Source organism: Cyrtonyx montezumae, unplaced genomic scaffold (genome assembly GCF_038088225.1).
Source record: "Cyrtonyx montezumae isolate F1298 unplaced genomic scaffold, pur_monq_1.0 scaffold_3, whole genome shotgun sequence".
NCBI classification, from domain to species: Eukaryota; Metazoa; Chordata; class Aves; order Galliformes; family Odontophoridae; genus Cyrtonyx; species Cyrtonyx montezumae.
Window position 1 is genome coordinate 50,697,736 of NW_027072034.1, and position 22,217 is coordinate 50,719,952.

Consider the following 22,217-nt stretch of genomic DNA (forward strand, 5'->3'; position numbering starts at 1 on the left):
TCTTTTGTTTGACTTTCTTTGTAGATAATCCTGTATACAGAATATCAGGTTTATGTTTGCTTTTTTCTTCTTCTTAAAAAAGCACTCTTGTCACTTTAAGAATGATGTTAAAAATATATGTTTTATACTATACTCTTTTTCACACCATGGGAGTATACCAATCTATTTCCATTTGCTGACGATGAAAATACTGTTTTCTAGTGGCTCTGCTGTTTGGCACTAGAACAACAAATTGAGGTTAGAATCAGAAGTAAAAGTGCCAGGAAGATGAGAGGCCAGATGTACCAGAGAGGTGATGACCTCATTTGGCAAGAAATACACTTTGGCTATGTAGTTTAAATAGCACAGTTTATTCCAAGCGGTACCTATTTTTAGTGAGGTTGAGTGAGAAGGAATGCCTCTATCATCTCTAAAGTCTTAGGATCTACTAAGACATATAAACATAACGAAAGACAAGCAGGAAATAGGGCCACCAAGGTAAAAGAATGGCAATTTACACAACTATCAAACCATTCAATATATTTCTTTTCTTTGCAAACACTGCATCTGTCTCAATGACAAAGACTTTACATTCCAAATTTCATTGCCAATTAAAGGCGTTAAATTGGCCTGTATAGGCTTTTTGGCTTCTTTTGACCTCATCCAGCAGCTGTGATTTCTAAGCAATCAGTCCCTAATGAGCTTATAAGCAATAAACAGAAGTTAAAATGCCATATGTATTTCATTTATCTTCTTAAAAAATGAGCACTCTTACAATATACATCTTGAACATTTTAAGTTTCATACATACAAATTGTGTTGTTGTTGGTTTGTTTTGGGTGGGGTTTGCCTTTTCTTCTGTTTGCTTTCATTTATTTGTTTATTTTTCTCCTTAATGCATGGAGAAATCATCCTCAAGTGACTGAAATGGAAAAAATAACAAAACAATACTTATGCTATGCCTCTGCCTTTTCAATATACTTAGTTCCTTATCAGCACTCAAACACACTCCTGTGAGCAGCTCTGGACAACTAGCTAGAGTGCTCATTTTCTTCAGCTGTCTTTCAGTCTTGTCTCCCTTTATTGTATTATAACAAAAACATCTGTAATGTACTGAAAACAGTATGGTGAAATTTAAAATCAAGTTAAATTTGTGCACCTCAGAATCATCTCAGAAGTAGCTCAAGTACACAGTGTAGCTAATAACTGGGAGAAACAATGCTACACAATCATCATGATGGTGAACACCACCATCCTTGAAGCTTTAAATATCTTTTTCTTACAGAATCAGACTTTTGTCAGAACTTTTTAATATTTGTTACGAGTGTGAAATAGTATATTAAAGTATTTATTGTAATAGATTTTAACTACAAGTTCGAAATAGGTTTATTGAAAGGGTTGTGAAGAATGCAATTATTAGTTGCAAGATCTGAGATTCAAGTAATTAACATCATGTTAGTCCATCTTTTTACCTGTACACAAAGCTCAAAGAAAGCAAACTAGCCAAACCTTTAAATGCTGGTTTTTGCTGCTGTTGTTGTTTTTTAAAGTTTGCTGACCTTAAGTAAGCAGGAATCTTAGTGAATTCTTGGCAGAGTTTATTATATAGCTGCTAAGTTGCCACAGCTCCATTCCACGAATCCTGTTGTACATATGTTTTTTGACTAGTCACGGGCACTGAGCAGTCCACTTGGTGTCCTACACAGTAACAGTGCCATATACATGGACCAAGCAAAAAGCAACTTTCTCAAGCAAAGATTCACATTCTTCATCAAAATTTTATAGTATGCCACACTCTAAAATAGTTTTACCCCCATTTTGGACATCTCACAGCCCTTCAGCTGATGATAAAAGTTGAAACATCAACAGGTTTACAATCAAATGCAGTGCTTTAAGAAAGCCACAGAGCTACACCCAAAATCACTAAAACGACCCTGTTGATTGCCGCTATCAGGGAGTAACACAGGGATAAAGTGGTTTCTAAGTGATCTAAGTTTTAGCGTATTGAGAACAAATAGCTTGACTCGCAACTGAAGGCAGTTCAACAAAGAGCAAAAGAGTTGTGTTGTGCTGGCAGTGAGCCCCTCCTCCCAGTCAGGTGGCTCCGTGTTTAAAAAGAGCTAGTCAATTCATTGCACGTTCTATGTATTCTACTGAAAGCATCTCATCTGAACAGATGAAATAATCATAAATCAGCACAGAAAGTCCATATCAGCTCTCCTGTCAACAAAACCCAGCCAAGATTTTCTTCATTGCTCCCGGTTCATCACTGAGAGTAACTCCATAAGGAAACAGAGCTGCTCTTGCCCCAAGTACTGGCACTTTGGCTTGTGACCACGTTGAAAATTACATTTTGCCCAGCACAAAACTGCAGTGGGATGAGTAGCCAAAGGGAGAACAGTCCAGGAAAATGATAAGGAAAAGAATGGCTTACATTAGAGACAGTGAATGTTACTAAAGTAGCCAGATCCAGTAGCTTTGAAAATCTGATTAACTGTTCTGCTGAGCCTGACAGGTTTTGGTCAAATCAACACCATACTGGGAACGCAGAAGATGAAGTAGTTTAGATAGCATTAAAAGGACTGTATCTCAAAGACAGCTTTCATTCTTTGCAGGAACAACAGAGAAGTATAAGGTAGTCTGAAGAAGCGTGTTATAGGTCTTGATTTGTCTAGATTATTTCCAAAAGGTATTTAGACTCCATAGGTGAACAAAATATATAGGTGGATCTATAAAAGGCTTCTCTCTATTACAAAATCTTTACTCCTACTGCTAAAATACTACCATTTTAGCTTTATGGTGCTCTTGTCATTACTTGGCCAAATGCTTGAAAATATAAATTTTACAAAGGTTCCATCACACCTGAAAGTAGGCATAGTTTATAGGCTACTGTGGCAAGTAGGATGGAGGGAATTGCATTATTGCTGTTGAGAATTGCAGGTTGAAAGCGCTCTTTTATAACTTAAATCCAAATCTTCCATTTCCTATGATTCTGTCAGAAATTCTGGTGTTGGCACAGTAAAGCAACAAAGGCCCTTATATGTATACATACAAGTACTACAAGGACACAATCGGGACTGAAAAAATTAAATTATCAGCAAAATGGAATAACCTTTAGTTAGCCCTGGGGGGGAAAAAAAAAACAAAAAAACCCACCTCCTCTACACAGTTCTGGTCACCATTAATTGCTGTTTAAAACACTTCCATAGCACACCTTTCATCACTCGCACGGATGACAAATAAACAAAGGAAGCTTTTTTTGTTGTTGTTTTTGGTTCTTTGGTTTTTTGGTGTTTTTTTTTTTTTTTGCTTATTTTAAAGAGACAGATAGATACTGGAAGTAGATACTTCCAGCTATTAGACAAGATCAGCTCTAAATGCTTTCATGACAGAAAAAGTTTTTCTGAACTTCAAACAGAAATTTCTTAGAATAAAAGTCTTTTGCTCAACTACACCTACTATTTTCTTGTTCTTTACCCTCAGAGCAGAGGAAGCATAACAGACCCTCAGCCTTTACTTCAAACATCCCCCTTCAGAGCTATACATATTTCTGCCCACTGTATTCATCATCTAGATAAGCTGATTAGATATCATTACAGAAATAAGTGCTTAAATTACATGGACTTTTTCTTTCCATCCTTTTGTCAACAAATTTTTCAACCACAAATTACCAGTTGTTTTTCCAATGCTGTATATCCAACTGGGTTTGAAATCCCTGCATAACAAACAAGATATTCTGCGGATGGACATGAAGTTGAAATAACACCAGAGTCTCATCAGAGAACTCGTTAGGTCACTTGTTAAAGAATGCATTCTGTTCCATTCATTTCACCTTCCCTTCTTCCATTTTTATAGCAAAGCTTTAAAGTAAGCTGAATTTTCTAATTTTCAGGGAAAATGACTTAGCATCATAAATGCATACCCATTAAGTCAAATTACAAACAGATAAAACATATATTCGGGTATATTGGAATAGTCTATCAATAGTAAGCTAACAGCAAAATTTTTAAAAAGATTGATATGTAAGAAATTCCTTAAACTGAAAGCACTAAGTTGAACGCAGAAAGGAGTGGAAACTTCTTCCACCAATAACTACAACAAAAAGTACTGCTCATATGTACTGCAGACCCCATTGTGCTCATAGCTCTATAGATCTTTCTTTCAGTGTAATATTCATTTTTTCTAACACAACTGCCATCCTCTGTTTTGAGGTACAAGGGAGGAGGAGTCAACACAGAACACTTATCCTGTCACTTCAATCATCGTTTATCAACTGCTTTGGGCTTAGCCACACAAAGATATCAGTTACAAGACAGTAATTTACCATGTCAATAACTTTTTTCTTATCACCCAACAAATACAGAAAGAGCTTGATAGCTATTTTCATCTTCAAATAGTAAGTCTCATTATTACAGTGCAGATAAAAAATTGTTTTACTGCTTACTATTTTTAGATTAATTGGCATATGTGTTGAAGAAAATATTGTAAAGTGCATTCCTGGAAAGTTGTCAGCTGTGTTAAACATTCTATGCAGTTCCTATAGCTCTAATATGTAAATTTATATAATCCCACCACTGAAAGGCACACTTTAAAAATATTTGATTTTGCTCATTCTGCACATCTCATGGTTCTACCCAAGATGAAATTTAGCATGAGAAATTGTACTGTGATGAAATAGAGTGTGCACCAGTTAGAAAGAAGAAATTATTCAACTTCAAAGAAATGCATGTTCTATTTAGACTCATATTTTATCACACTGGGCTTGGATCTTACATAATCATTTTGATTATGTATTATTTCACTGATTTATTCCCTCATTAATTGACTGTCATAGTAATGTGATCAACTTCAATGGATATATTTAAGCCATTACATACATCTTATCTCTTTGTGCTGCACCAAATTCTTCCATCAAAACAGTTAATTAAGAAAGAAAATCAAATTTCTCTTAATCTCACAGTAAGGGATATTTTCTCCTTGAAAAAAAAATACAACTTAATTATGAAAATGAAACCATAAATTATATGAAGACACATGGATAATATTAGAAATGAGCATAGCAAATGAAAAGTCGACACTAGTAATGTTTGATGTAATACATCAAAAGTGAAGGAAGAGTGTGTCTTGAGTGCTCACTGGTCATGTCATAAGAGATACATAATACCCTAATGAGCGTAGATAAGAAGATAAAATGAGATACATCAGTTTTGCCTCTGAAAGATTTGTAATTATTTGTATTTATTCTGGTATCTCAATTTTCAATTGTAGTGTCAACAGCAAAAGAACATAGGAATGCCAGATTTCTTCTCAAAAGTATTTCTTTGCTAAGACTTAAGGCAGAATAACTTACTTCATTTATTTATGATTTTCAAATAACCTTAAAGAGTATCTCAATGGAACTGATGAACTTTTAGCACTCTGCTTTCTCAGTTGATTTTGAAAATCCTAGTTTCTTTCTGTAATATAAAATTTATTTATCAGGAGTATCTACAATGAAAAATGCATGCACAGTGCTGAAAGATGGTGATGGGGTGAACAGGCTGATAAGGAAACATGGGGTTTTATTCTGGAATAAGGCAAATAATTCAACTATCTCCACCAGGCAGACTATAAGATTGTTAAAAAAAAAAATCTGCTTTCTTTCAATAATAATAAAAAAAAAAAGGAGGAGAAAAAACTTTTAAAGCAGATACACCACCTTTCAATTACAGTCAGTTAAATTATTGAATGTAAATTGCTTCTGGGTTGTTTGTTTTTAATCTGCTTTCTTCCTTCTGCCTTTTTCTTTTTCTTCCCCCAGACTTGAGTCACTTGACAGCAGCAATAAGATGGTAAAAGCAGCTTTGGAAACTCCATATTTTCAGGAACAGAAAGAACTATCACGTTTTATTATTAACATCTCTGTGGCCAGTATAGCAAGTCTGAATATTACAAGGACACCCATCCATGAAAACTAATAACAAAAAAGAAAAAAAACAAGGGCTACATAAAAGGCCATATTTTTCTAACTACCATTGTTTCCCACCCTAATTAAGTTATGCATTGAAGAGAAGGAATTCCAGACATGGCAAATGAAAACTACTTTTTAATTACTTGAAAGTAACTTTGACTGACAACAGTTTAATCCATCAATATTAAAAATTACACATCTGCTGGCATATCTACAGTCATTCAAGAACAATTTTTTATACTGTCATAAATATTTTCTGAGTTTCTGTATTTGTAATCTTCACTGCCTCTTTCACATGAAATAAATATGAGCTGATTGTTTAGCCATTGTATGCCCTTATTACTTGTAAAAGCTAGGAATTAGGTTTAAGAAGAATATATTATGTAAATATATATAAAGAAATGAAATCATTGTGTATTGTGTTAGCATTATGAAGGTGAACAAAAATAGATATCATCTCAATTGAACAAATTCACTGTTACAGACATGAACAGAACTAATAATAGGCCCACAGTTTGGCTAGATAATACAGTTGCAGATAATAGATGATTTTATCCATCTTAGCAAAGCTGCAGAAGAGTCATCTTCTGAACATCTTCAAGGTCAAATGTAAACTTGACATTGTATCACTTATACCTCTATGTCAGAAAATGATACATCACAGTATAAATTTACTAGCACAAATAGAACCTTATTGGTATTTGCATTTTGAAAGCCATATGGAAATATTAACTCCCTGATTCTGAAAATATCCTATGGAGACTGTTGTTTATACAATATACAGTATACAATAATGGAATTTTAAAAAATAAACAAATATCACCAAATATTCATATAGGCTTTTTCTATAAGAAAATATATAAAAACTGAATTAAACATTTCTCCTGAGTTTCTATAAGGAAACACTGAGAATTTCTTAGAGATCAAAACAGGAAAAGAAGACACTATGTGACTGTATGAATTCCAAATATTTTGCAATTCATGTTTTGGATCTTTTACATGTGAAAGTAAAGCCACTAACAAAAAAATGTTACATTAAAAATGAAATGTTTAGTGGTGATTCCACTGAAGAACTCCATTCCATTAGACTTGGACACTGCAGTTTGCTGCCTCTTCTGACATCTGGTTGAGACAGAGAGCTGGGTAGGAACTTCACAGTAAGAGACATGAAGCATCCCAAAAGATAATGGAATTAGTATCTTTATCCCCTACTTAAAAGACACAGCTATTTCTTAACTCCATCTTAGGTTCAAAAGTACAGAGGACTAATCACATGGTATCCCAAATCCAAGTTACTACTAATTTTCCAGTGTCTGAAACACAGGATGTCTCCCATTCTTCTGATGTCTCAGGGAAAGCCAACATCCTGTTCTCATATCTTACTTTATACTACCTTTCCAAATCCAGCACTACAGTTCTGACAAGCTCTTACTTTCCATTACAAATGAAAAAAAAAAAAAGAAAAAAAGCATTTCACCAAAGAAACTATCAGTATATTTTCTTTTATGCCTTTGATGCCCTAGTGAGGTTTGTTTTCAAAATAATGAAAAAGTGAAAAATCCAAAGTTTATGGAAAAATGTAGCAGTGGAATTTACTTCATCTAACTTCTTTTATCTACAACATGCACCTCTGCATCTGAGATGTTTTTCTAAACTCTACAGACAATGGGAGTAAACAGACACCCCGAGGGCATAAGGTGTTTTAAACCTCCACATTATCATGTGACATTAGATGAATTTTGTCTTATACACAACTATTAACTTCCATGAGCTAAAAAACAGTTTAGAATCATCCCCTTTGTACACTGTTGAAATTTGATGTTAGGTGAGAATAAATCTCACCTTAAGTAGGTATATTATAATGAACTAAAATACCTCTTTCCCCTTTAGACATTGGAATAGCTATCTTGAGTATAAACTTTTAAACATTTTCCCATATAAACTACTATGTAGTTTTGGTTCATAATATTTTAGGGATAGCTTTATTATTACTTTTATTAATAAATGATCTACTCTAACAATTACTGCTCTTTAGTTTAGAGCACAATCAGTCCCATGAATAACTGTTATTCTTTGCATAAGTCTTAAAATGAGAATTTTTGCTTCTAGACAGAACATGAACAGTTTGTGTTGGGTGGGATATCAGTGAAGTCTCAGAGTTAAAAAAAAAGAAAAGAAATAAGGAATTTATGAACTTAAAACATAACTCGAGTACTGTGGCAATCTAGAAATTCTTTTTCACGTCTGCTTTGCAGTGCATCTCAAAACTATGAAAAGAAAAACTTGTCAGTGGCCTTTGACATCAGATCTACAGCAATTACAATGAATGCTAGAATTTTATGTTGTTTTACTTACAGAATAAATCACTGGATCTGTGCACATATTGTGAACAAAGAACATAACTTTTCTAATTTATGCTGTAATAAAATTGCCTCAAAAATAAACATTGTTGAAAAAACAGTAATCCAAATAATAAGAGAAATCCAACCTATACTAACATGACATATCTATAATGAAATGGCAATCAATTGCATCCACCAAAATATCAATTTGAATGCTGAATCTTTTCAGCACGAGGAAGACTCCATAAAGACAGAAAGCTTCACTCAATTTCACTCAATATTGACAGATAATTCTGCTTATAATAGTAGCTAGATCTATTGCTTATTGACAATTGTTTTTTTGGGGTAGGTGGAGAACAGACACAGCTGCTCACTCCATAGATCATTTAATACAGACATGCATGTAAAGTTTTTATCACACCATTTCCACTCCAATTAAGACAAGAACATTCTTAAGGAACAGAATGAAACAGAATGAGAACTGTTGTTGACATCAGAAAAAAAAATCTTTCAGTAGCCTAGTAGAAATTTAAAACAAATCCATACCAAATTACTTCTCACACCTAGTTCTAAATCTGCTATCCTTTCCTAATTCTCATTCATATCCTATTCCTTTATAATAGCATGGATATGAGTTTTCCAGCTGGACCATTTCCCTTATGCATTGACATTTAAACTCAGTTATAAAATAATGAGAAATTTATTGTTCAACATTTTGAATCATTAAAAGCACAAGTTGTGAGGTAGGTAACTACTCCTTGACTAGAACAAGTACTGTACAAATCTACTCTTCTAGCATTCATAAATATTTATTTTAAAATTTTCTCTCTGTCTTTCCCAAGCATTAGTATTTATATACACATTATTCTCCTAAGAAAGGAATTTCATACAAATTGTGTATAAGATAAAATCTGATTTATTCTACTTAGTCTTCACTACTGAAAAGCTAATATGCATATGAAGCAAGTTAAGCAGAATGGCTAGAATAGATGGCTTGCATTACAAAACAAAACATTTGGATAAAAATAATTAGAAAAAAATTTTTTTTTTTTTACTCTACTCCCTCAAGTCCTACTTTTTATCTTATTACATTTCCTTTATAGATCCTGTGATTCTCAAATTGAGAGGGAATACACTTACAAAACTGACCATAATACTGAAAGTTATGGATAAATTATAAGGAAAGATGACAGTTCACATTTGCCTTAATTTGGTGACTTGACACGATTTACTAATAATACTTTCATGCCTAGGGTTTGGAAACCAAATCTCTCAAAAACCCTGGCCATACTGTAAAGGACAGATGAAGATCAGATTCCTAGAGAGATTTTTTTCCAAGTAGGAATAGTACATCTTGACCACTTAAATATGAGCAGACTTATTAAAAAAGGCCTATATAGAAGAACAAAAATGAAATTAGAGAACCTAGAGCCCACATACACTGCCTTCACTTAGATTGACTTTGCCTCAGAGCTCTACTGGAGGAGACAACAATGTGTGGAAACAGCAACTGAGTGGGAAGCAATATACAAGTGTGCTCACACACTGCATCAACTGAAGCACCAGCCCAATAGTTTTGTTAACTTTTGCATCTGGTAGGAGATTTTCCTAGCTGTTATAGCTCAAGCTATCTGTCTTGTCAACTTCAACTATATTGAAAAAAACAAACAAAAAACCCTTCCCTATAATTTCCAGATATAGGAGTTTCTCTTCCTCAATCTGAACTAAAAACCAAGTTCCATGAGTGCTACAAGGAAAGGAAGAGCATTCTTAGGCCTTCCCTCAAAAATGCATTGTCCTAACTTAAAGAAATCAAGTACACATTCATATGTATGCTGAAGCACACACAAAGTCTAGGAAAAAGTCCAACATTTAGATTACTATTAAACTTTAAGAAACTATTTTCACATGATATCATCTTTTTGAACCAGTAGCTATCCTAGTCTTCATTTCTGATTTGCTCTACCATAGCTTCAGCATAGTTTGGTGTTGTGTAATATTAAGTCTTTAGTGTATTTCTGATATGCAGCTTGTGTATCTCAAAGTTTTTCCTTTCAATCTAGCCCTGTAAACTTTCTTCAAAGAATGATTTATGGAGGATATAAAAACTGTTTCATTCACATGTGAAAATTATACTACAAGATTGCTCTCCCGGGAGCCATAAATGTATCAGCGTTCAGTTCGTGCTATGAAAAAAGAAGTATGAACCTCACCAGGATTTTTTTATCACACTGAATTGAAGATGCATTCTGTATCACATCTCACTGGACTAACAAAAGTCTGCTTGTACACAGAAGTGAAATTAAAACTCTTGGCAGAAAAAAGGTTACTGAAGTTTTTGTCCAGTTTTCAATGAAACTTACTTATTCTAGCAAAAATACAGTGGATATTTTTGCGCTGCATTTTCAGATCAATTCTTCATAACATAGTTACTTATGAGCATCTTCCCTTCACAATGCCACTCAATTTAATGGAATGGCTGTTGAGATTTTTTAAATGAAAAAAAATAATTTGAGGATTCTGATGACTATGGATAATCAGCTGTGAGTTAATACTCTAGATATTTTCATTATCCAGAAACAACTTCTTGTTATGATGATTCAAAAACTTTTATATTTGGTAGAATATGGCTGATGAACTCCGATTCACACTCATACTGCGTATGTTGGAGTGAGAGTTGTAGCTGACTGGAAATACTGAATGGAGGGAAAAAGTTTCTCTCTCACTGATCATTGCTCTGAACTATCTCAATGTCAGTGATAATGTAATGGGAATGAATTTAAGTTATGCTTACAGTTGAAGTGGTAAACTAGAATAATACCATGCAGAAAGGGAATGCTCCCAATCTGTTAAGATAACATACCTGTCCCCATTTTACAGTGAAATATGCATGTTAAATACTATTTGCTAAACTATCATCAGTACTTGTCCTTCTTTGACATTGTTCAAGATCTGGTATGTTAAATGCACATTTGGCTGTATGTGTAGAAATCACCACTGCATGTTCTAATGCCAGATCTGAAATTTTCACTGATGTAAGCACAGCTATATAAGACTAGCTATGTTTGAATACATAGGGCATCCCTTGCTCTGGCTTTTGAAACTTAAAACAGCAAGCAAATGAGCTTAATTTCAGTTCCTAATATTGCAATTATTTTCTAACTTGCTACTTATTATTAAATATTTTCTTACTTCTCTCAACCATATTTTCTGACAATACTTTGGAGAAGTCAGGATAAAAGACAGAAGAAAAATCTTAAAGATTTTAAAAACTTCAGATACATAAGAGAAAAATATACTATAAAGGACTGAAGAGATACTAAAAGGACTATACAGTAGTGTACAAATCAAATCCAACAAACCACCTAGTATTGTCACAGTGATAAATTCAAAAGATTTAACAGAGATAACTAATAACGTAGTAGTTTATCAAAAGTGGTCAAAATTTGAAGATACATACACATATGTATAGATCAGTGCTTTAAAAATTATGTGGCTTTTTGTATATTTTTAGATTTGTTCTTCATTTGGAAAAGAAAGTTACTTCATCCACCTTTAGATTATTTCATTACATAATTAATGTGATGAGTTCTTATGAAGCTATGATATGACAGTCTAGTAATACTCAAAATCATTAATTGTTAGTACACATTCTAAATTTGTATTGCCTTTATTAGATCAAGTGTAGCTAACAATTTCTTCCACAGTGATGAAACATCTCTGATGATGTGAAGGATTTCCAACAAAAGATTTTAAATCCACATTTTATAGAAGCTTTTGATATTAACTGAAAAATAATTATACACTACTTGAAGAATTCCTGATAACATTATGAATAATACAAAGATAATGGGAGCACCTAAAATGAATTTAAAAGCTTAATTAGGATTCTAAGATTGTAAACAAATTCTAATCTCTCTCTTACACACAGAGAAACTAGCACCAGAACAAAATGGTAAAACAGACAACATATTTGCACTTGTGAATCATATTGTTAGGTCCACAGTAAATAAGTACGTCTTTGCTGTTTTTACTTTAAAATGCATCTCGGAAAAAAATTTCCCTGTTAAAATACAAAGTAAAAATTTCTAGACTTGTTTCATTTCAAGGGATGCTTAATTTTCTGTATCAGATATTACTGCCAAGGACGCACCAAGAAATTTAATGTTATGAACTTCTCAGTAACAGAAGCTTCAACAGCTGTAATAAAAAGACTACAGGAATAATTCCTCTCTACAATACTATTTCATGTTTGTATGCTGTTATTCTGCATTTGGAAGAGCATAAAGAATTTCAGAATAGATATAACAAATATCAGATAGTATACATGTAAATGTCTTTTACAAATATCCTACTTTTAAATGAACTTCAGAGAATGGGGCACATCCCTGCTTATTATAAAATTCATAGAATCTCAAGAATGGTTTGGGTTGGAAGGGACCTTTAAGATAATGTAGTTCCAACCTCTCTGCTGTAGGCAGGGACACCTCCCTCTAAACCAGTTTTCTTAAAGCCCCATCCAGCCTGCCCTTGAATGCCTCCAGAGTGGGGGTACCCAGAACCTCTCAGGACAACCTGTTCCAGTGTCTCACCACCCACACAGTGAAAAATTTCCTCCTGATATCTAGTCTAAATCTACACTTTTCCAGTTTAAAACCAATTCCCCTCATCTTGTTGCTACATGCCCTTATAAAAAGTCCATCCCCAGCTCTCTTGTACGCCCCCTTCAGAAACTGGAAGGCCACTACATGCGAGTCAAGTAGACTAGGAAGCTTTAAAAAATTTGCAGATAAGCCAAAATCCTATAAGATTATTACATTTCATTAAAGTGATTTTCATTCCTGAATGTGTAATTCCTTTTCCCATTCTATAACTGTATTATTGCAAATTATCTGATCATAAGAGCAGGACAAAGTATATCCTAAATTAGAATGTCCTAAATTAGAATGTCTATCTTTCAAAACTTAATATGTATATATATTTATACTAGAGTTTGTATTAAGAAAAAAAAGTTTTGTTCAACGTTGGCACTCTTTACAGACCCTCATATTCATTCAATTCCTCCTTATTGGTCTGAGGTCTTCACATAAACCAACAAGCTCATCTGCAGTACGTTCTAAATAGGTAATGCATTTAAACTATTATTCCTAAATACTGAAAACGCTCAGAAGGCTCACCTAAGTGCAGTACCTGAAAGCATAATGGATTTAAAATGCGTAAGATCTTCTGAGATCTTAGAGACCTCACTAGAAACCAACTAAATGAAAAGAAGCAAACAGAAACCTTGTCAAAAGCATCCAATATCATTATTAGATAGTTCATTTCTCAAGGAAAACAGGACTATGACTTCCAAGTAAAAATTGTTGTCAGTATTGTTTTCTCATCCTATTTTTTTAATTTCATAAATCTAGAAGAATAAGTGGAATTAAATTAAAATATGACAGAGTATTTTCCCTTAAAAATACCTTATCTGGGAAGCAAGGGTATGGAAGTGTCCAACTTTGCTCCTTTTCAGTTTCCTTACAATTCTCAGTTCAGACCAATACTTCAGTACCTCAAGTGTTACTATTCAGAAATTCTAGTTTTTCTAATATTGATTTCTTAGTATTTCAAATATATCAACTTAATTTCTTAAAACTCACATTGATAAAGCATTCATTTCCAAGTAAACCATTCATTTTGAAATCACCAGTGATTGGTCTCCAAGGTTATTAGAAAATCTGTTAGAGCATGAGAGAACTTGAAATCTGTGAATAATATATGCTTCTTTTAATTGTATTAAATAACTAAACAAAAACAAACAAACAAAAAAACAAGGCAACCCTGCAAAGCATAATAAAGCTCTCACAGAATTTGAAAATTATGAATAATGCAGAATGCTCATCACTGATACAGATACACATCAGCAAAAGGAAAACCAAGCAGTATCATGCATCAGTACACTGGAAAGTACAATGTACAGCATGGAAAAGAGAACTCAAACCTTACTGAAAGCCTTGAGGACTGTCAGAAAGGAAAACAAGAATTCTGACAAATATACAAGTGATTAAAAAAAATTAGATGTGCCTAGAATTTGCAGGAGTTAAACTACTTTGAAGGAGTATAAGGAAACGGAGAGGCTCCTGTGTTTTTCCCCAAATGTGTCACGAAGTTTTGCACAAGAAAGATGTCAGAAAAGTTTATATCAGAAAAGTTTGATGAAGTCAAAAAACATAGTCTTACATCTCAAAAAGCATGTGACTTAGCAAGCTCCATAAAGATTTATATCACAGATGAATTAATATTATACTCTAAATAGTATTGACAGATCTATTCATTTCTTTATGAACTTAAAAGTGACTATGCTTTTATTAAAAAAAAGCAGAAAACTGGAGTTTCAGTGTTTCCTATAACTTTCAAAAAAAATCTGTAATTCTACCACTGAAAAACAGTGACCAAGACATGGCATCAGCAGCATTTCAGATACGCATGAAGGATAAATACCCATTTAAATAGCATTATCCTTCAGTTTAAACAACAAAGATTTATAAATATGAGATACTACCATTGAAATTTTTATTAGGATTATGGAGAAACAAAAAGAAAAGATGTTCTTTTACTATTCACTTTCACACTGAAATGATTATCAGGATGATACATTTTTTCTGTTTATAACCATTCTTAATGCTTATAGTAGACAACCATAAAGTCCTCTTTTTATTAGTCTCTTCCATCATAAAAAAAATTGCAGTATTAACTTTAAGAAGTTCAGAGAGTTTTGATATTAGAAGAACTCAGTAACACAAGAATGTTTTGGCCATACATTAAACTCTACCGTTGTTTTATTTTTGCTGATTAATAATTTACGACTTCCAAATAGTCAAAGTTCTCATGTTCCAAAAGCATTATTAACTCTAGCAGAATAAATAAATAAATAATAACTGTTGGCTTGCTTCTCTGTTATTAGCTTTAAAAAAATGTGTGCTGCCTGAGCCATTAATTTATTTTTATTTTTTAAAAGGGACAGAGGTAACAACTTTATCAGCCTAATTTCATTAATTTTATATTTGAACAAAGTTATATTCACATTTATGAAATCATTCTTGTTGTCATCTTGTAGAACATTCAAGTGGAACCACACTCTCACATTCCTTCCCTTGACTATGGCAGGGTTGGAAAAAGGTTTGGAGAATCATCGGTCTTGTGCAACAGAAGCCATTGCTGAAGCCATTAAAATTACAGCAAGTTTAGAAAATATCAGAGCAGATTTTATTTAAGGCAACTAAGGGTTACAGGAATACTGCAAGGTGCCTTCCCAGGTACAAGATTACCTCTTCATTTCTAAACACTGAAACATTCAGTAGTAACTAAAGGCCAACAAAAGACACTCAAGGAAAAACTTTGTGCTGTCAGTCATTAAAGATGAGAACCACGAGTCTTTCAAAAATCAAAATGGTATGTAAACAGTATGTTCTATGGGCCCAGTACCCACTTTAAATGAAATATAAAGTTTTGGCAGTGTTATAAAATCAAGATAAACTGTAAAAAACAAAAAGTAAATATTTCAGTCTATCCCTGAATTCCCTGTTCTGTATTCATCCCAAATGCAATGATTGCAACCAATATGGTTCTAGCACAGAGCACTTGAGAGAGTCAGAGCCCAAATGTACCAGACAACACAATTACAGATGAGCAGTCCTCAGGTCATCACAATCTGATAGAAATGCAGCAGTGCCTTGTGCTATCAGAGCTGCTCCTGATCACCTTTCAGCTGTTCTGATTCGAGAAATACCAAATACTAATCCATTCAGAACAGATTTAACTGGGTGTTAAGGATTCTGACAGATTTGTTTTTAAGGATGGAGAGCTCTTTAGATAGAATCTTGCTCTCTAGAAAACTAGGTCTACTGAATTTTTTTCTTCCTTAGTTTACTCATAATCAAGAAAGATTTTGCCTCTAGACATGCAAGAAATGTGCAAGAAAAAATCCTTTACAGCCTTAGCCTAAAGGATGTTGGTGCTTAAAATCTGCATAAGATTGAGAGGATTCATAAAATTTGTTGTGATTAAAGTTTCTAAGTAAGCTCAATAAACCCAGGAAAGGCACCACAACAAACCACTACAGCCACTCTAAATCACTAATTTATAAGTATAACTAATTTGTATAGAAAGTTTCTTGCTCACAACCTTAGCTTTCCCAGTTGTTTCACATAAACAACTTTTAACAGCTAATCATTCACATCAGAAGATGCAGAAAGACACTCAGGCTAGCCAGTCTGCAAGTGACACAGATAAAGCCTCATACACTTCTACTGTTGGATCTTATCTTCACATCTATGCTCAATGCCTGCAGACTTAATCATGCCTTATTTATCACTAATCCAATGTGAGAAGTACTTGTAAAAAAGCAAAGCACACAGATATTTTGTTAGGCAAAAGTACCACTATAATCATCCTTCAAAGCAGTAATTCATTCAGTCACTCTCTTCTGAAAACTTATAAGACATGTTCAGATTAACTGCATTTATATCACGGCAAAAGTATTGTTTGTTTAAATTTAATTGCATTATCTTTACATGCCATTGATTTAAAATACTCCAACTAGCCATGAAATCAATCAAGATTCATTTGAGTGAAAAAACAGCATCCTCAATTTCCTCTGTTTTGTATAGATTAAAAAAAATAATTGTGAAATGGGTATAAACCTCAGACTTCTTTACAGATCCCTGTGAGCAACTCTTTTAACCTACTAAAACTGGAGACAATGAATCCCCAAATAGTGAGAGCGTCACAACCAGCTACCATTAGATCAAGTCCAAGAATACTTTTCTCCAAGACAGAAAAAACAGCAAAATAGCAGGTTTATTCATTCATGTTTAAAAAATAAAAATAAAATAAAATAAAGACATCATTTGCATCTACGTCCTAGTGTTTATTTCTAAGTTGTGTAATAAAAGTACTTGAAAAATTCATCAAAATTCTATTCTTAACAAGATTTAACTTGATTATTTGAATAAGCAGTGCCAGGATTTACAAGAAAATCTGAATGTGAACTCTAAGTTCTTAACTACTGGTGCCAGAGTTAGCAGAATCGCACCAAAATCTTTACATTTGTCATTTCTTAAGACATCTTAATGTCCCACTACCAACAGCAACAATTTATGCAAAAACAAAAACAAAACAAAAGGAAACTAATAGAATACAGTAAATTAGGAATGAGGAATAGTGTAGAAATGTATGCAGCAGAGAAGAAATTAAATATCTATTATAATTGCAAAGCAATGCTTCTTATAGCTTGATATGACAAGAAAATATTTTTACTAAAAATACACAATAAATTATTTCAGTATTACATCACTGCCATTATTAGCAACAAGAGCTCTGAGGAATCATCTAACAGTAAAGGAACAGTTTTAGGAATTGTATATATCCAGAAATGTATTAGTTGTAAGGATGTGTAAAATTTTAAGATTTTTGTTTAAAAAAAATAATAACACTGTTTTCAAGGCCATTGTGTACTTTTACTGTTAATGAAATATTAACCCATAATGCACTCCTAAAAATAATGCCATATGTCAACTTGCAATGTGACGAATATTGAAATACATACCATAAACCATTCTAATTAAAAAGTATGCTGAAAGAACGGGGGGGGGGGGGGAGGGGGAGGGGGGAAGGCCAAACTGGCTTCTTTTTTATTCAGTTTCTATTTCACTGAAAATATTGCATAACATCAAAAAAAACCAAACAAAAAACACTATTCAAAATGGAACCAGACAAAACAAAATTAATCCTAATGGACAAAACTGAAAAATTTGGATTCAAATGGAATCCAAACAGAACAAGGAAAACCAGTGATTATTCGCATCGCAGGGAAATAACTCCAATGCACAAAATTTATAAGATGCACAAAATAACATAAAATAATTTTCACAAAATTCACATTTAGAGAAAGTCCAAGCAAGCTATCTTGTTACTACTGTGTTTTTGTTGTATGAAAATATGTGGCCTCATGCACTGAAACACTTGTTTTCTCCCATATACTCTGATTCCATTTGTGCTGCATTCGAGAAAAAAAATACTGTTTAAATTTAGTGGTTATTAAATCATCAATATCCATATAATCCAATTTAGATATAAAAGAGAAAAATTGTTAGCATGACCATGACTTTCAGTGCTGAAGCCTAGATTCTTGGTATTTTTTTTGCTTCCAACATTTACAAGGAAAAAAAATTAAAGTTTCTGACATAGCGAAGAAAGGTCTAAAGAAGGCATGAGTCATTCATTCACGTCCTCTTATTACAGGCTTATGTAAGCACTCTAAAATGTAAATGCTTACCATTTCAGTGTGTGAACAACATAAGAGACATGTAACTTAAAAACTGTTTCACTAACCACAGTATGCTCAGAAGGCAGCGTATAATTAATAAACCCAACACCAGAAAATTTCAAATAAAAAACTTACTGGCTTTAAGTTCTTCTGTGACCTTAAAAAACAAACAGAACCTTTGATATTTATGTCTTTAAGTGGAGGTTAATAACTTAGAAAGTAATAACCATATTACTCTGTCTGACTGGGGTTAATAATTTTACCATTAAATCCATTCAATAAACAACAACAACACGCAGCTAAAATAATAAAATTGAATGGGAATCCTTGAAGTGGATACTAAATAGATATTGCTAACCAGTTATTAACTCTTCCTGTGTAAGGAACACATTTTGGATGACCTGTATGTATTGTTTAAATAAGAACGTACATTTAAATTCCCAGATAACTATTTGAAAATCTAATATAACTGACTAAATCTGAAACTTTTAAAGAATTTCTATAACTACTACTTTAGCATTTTTTCCATGGCACCTGAAAACTGTATCCTCCCACAGGGAAACAAATACCATCATACTATTTCTTATCTACCTCTTTCTTCCATATAAATTTGGTGTTAATTTCCAACATGAGTGTTTTTGTTGTTTGTTTGGTTGGTTCAATGTGTTTGAAATGGAATACAGATAGCAGCAAGGCAGAGCAGAAGATGATGGCAAACGATACTTTAACTTTCAGCCATAGTAAGATCCAACCATAAAGCGTAATACCTGAGCTACCCCAATGATAGTGCAGACCACCTCTCTTTCAGGACTACAGTCGTTTGAGAAATTAAGTTGCAGAAAGAAACACAAGCACAAAAGTAAGAGTCAAGTTGTCCAGCTATCATGTGAGAACAGATTAGAAAAGAGCAGTTTTATTTTACTAAAATGAGATCCAACTGATAACATGACTGCATATCATATGGACAGAAGGGTAACAAAGACAGGGCAGCAGATAAAACCGGGCTACATCTTGTTCTTGGCACAAGACCAAAATGCGTATAAACTAAATGCCAATGGGAGAAGTTGAAGAAGTGAAGTCCCCACTCATTAAGGAGTGAAAAGAAAATCCTTTCAGCCAGAACAATTAGAAAAAAAAATATCTTTACTTTCAAGACAGAGTTTGATATGTTTCAAAGGGATTACGATGCACTATCTTTTTATAACTCATGCCTCCTACTTAAAAAATCAATTACAATTTCTTAAAACGTGATTTTTTACAACAGAAAATCACAATAAGTATTGAAGTATTCATGATCTGAAAATAACAATTCTACTACCAGATTTTGTTCACATTATAGATAACGAATAAATGCAGTGTATTATCATCCCACAGCATTGCATAGCAAAAAGGAATAACAAAAAAAGAAAATGCATCTAAAGTAATGTAATTATCTCTTGATCTATACCAACATGATCACCTAATTGTAGTGTTGACTGTTTTATTTTACATTAACATTTGACTCTATGTACTAACTGAATGTTAATGAACACATTAATCTTTACTTTTCCAAAGTATTCCTGCCTAGAAATTGTATTACACACCTGAATATTTTCTGATTTTTTTCTAAAAGTTCCTTGTTGAATACAAAACTATTCACTTGCTTGTGAAAGAATTTTCAGACAAATCCTGTTAATTCTGAATATGGTTCAACAAGTAGCATGATCTCATTAATTAAAGAAGTTGCTACTCTAGTAAATCAAAATGTTCAGCTGTTTTAAGTGTGTAATGTAATGGAAATTCTAATGACCTCTTCTGCCTCACAAAAGCCTTATACTTTTAAAGTGACTTCCTTGTTGCATGGTGCTGTCAACATACACTGCCTGAGATGCAGATTCTTTAGGCTAACCAACAAAATAAAGATGGAGACAAAGAACTGTGGCAACAGAGCTTCAAACTAAACATTCTTTCACAAACATTAACTTACATTTGGTTACATTTTTGAACTTGAATATTTTCAAGTTATTTGAATGTTCTTAAAAAAGGCTATTTTGGCTGTTGCACTGAACTAAATGAGATTTTTGAAAGAGAGACGCATCCATAAGTTCCCCAGATTTCAAACACAAGCTAAAATGAAAGGAAAAAAAAGCTTGAGGGATTGCCAAAACAAAATCCTGCTAAAAAACCATTCTGATGGCATATGTTCAAATCTTTGCATTGTTTTATATATTCAATCTACAGAAATAAATATATATCACATAGGAAAATAACAAATGGATAACCTGAGGAGCCTAGGTGATAGAAAAACGTAAAACAGATTTTATTGTAGAACAGATTTACTTCTAAGCTTTCATATTTCAAGGAATTATCTCAAGGTCTTTCAGACTGATACTCAATTCAACATGAGCTTCTTTACTAGGAGAGAAAAATCATGTTTCTAATCTGTTGGGACTACGAAATGTTCTAACACACCTACTGCATTTATTGCACCTGTAACACATTTTAACTTGGTCTGGACACCCTCAAAGAACAAAAACTTCTTAAAGAAAAAAATGTCATTTTAGAAAAAGGTGAGCAAAAAAAGGTAGAAACAGTTTTTCCACTGTTGTAAGTGTACACTTCAAGCTGCTCATAGATATTCAAATAGTGCCTAGAGATGTGATTGAACAGACAAGGCAAAGCAGGAGAAAAGGTAAGCCTTTGTGCTACCATATTACTATCTGTCACATAGCCACTCATGTCTTAGCTTATTCTTTTATCTGTTTTTCAAAGAAATAGTTATAAGTGTGAGACAGAAAGAGTTTCAGTGACTAGAACAATCTCCATTATCTTTTATATTTGCTTTAGAAAGCATCTTTAATGCCTTGATAACATTCTGTTGCTTTTTTCAGCCAGATTTCAGACTTACTCAGTGTTCAAAGTTGCAAGAGTAATTCATGGAAAAATAGTTACCAATTATTAACTTTTTCAGCTTTACTTTAATATTACTAAGTTATAAAACTTCTTGAGCTTGCACTGCACAGTTTGTTTTCTTTTTCAGTTCTGCAGTTTTACAGTAAAGGATTAGCAGATGATATCTTATGAAATGCAACTTTAAATATTAAAATCCAAAAGACTGAAAAAATACAAAACTGTACACCATTGCCTAACAGAAGCCCACGGAATTGATTCTCTTGCATTCAGATAAAAAGCTGTACCTTTTATATTAGATAGACATAACTACCTTCACCCAGAACTCCCTTAATTCAATCCAGCAATTCAATGTAAAAATGACGATTAGTTTTTCTCCTATGCACCAGCAGTAATCTATGAAACCTGAGCTTAGTCAAGCCATTTTATTCACTGGAACATATCAACTTGCAAAACATCAGTTTAGAATTAATTCTTCAAACCCATTACCATTTCAATCATACAAGGGTGAAATGAAATAAACCAGAAGGTAGAGTTATTATTCTCCTTATGATGCTCAAAGAGCCTGCAAGATGAAAAGCATACAAATTGGAACTGGACACATAGGAGCTAAGTGGCTGCTCTGTCACATAACATTTGACAAAAATGCATCCACAAGGTTCTTTGATTAAAACATGAAACTGGCAAAATAAGCAAGGTACGCACAAGACAGTTTATACAATATTTATGTTACAGCTCAATGGTTAAA

The 22,217-nt window shown here is 33.1% G+C and overlaps 1 protein-coding gene across 11 annotated transcripts in view; it reads right to left on the reverse strand.

The window, feature by feature from the left end:
- Positions 1 to 22,217, reverse strand: part of DMD (dystrophin) — a 961,436-nt gene that overhangs the window by 501,876 nt on the left and 437,343 nt on the right. The gene's annotated exons all lie outside the window — the stretch shown is intronic.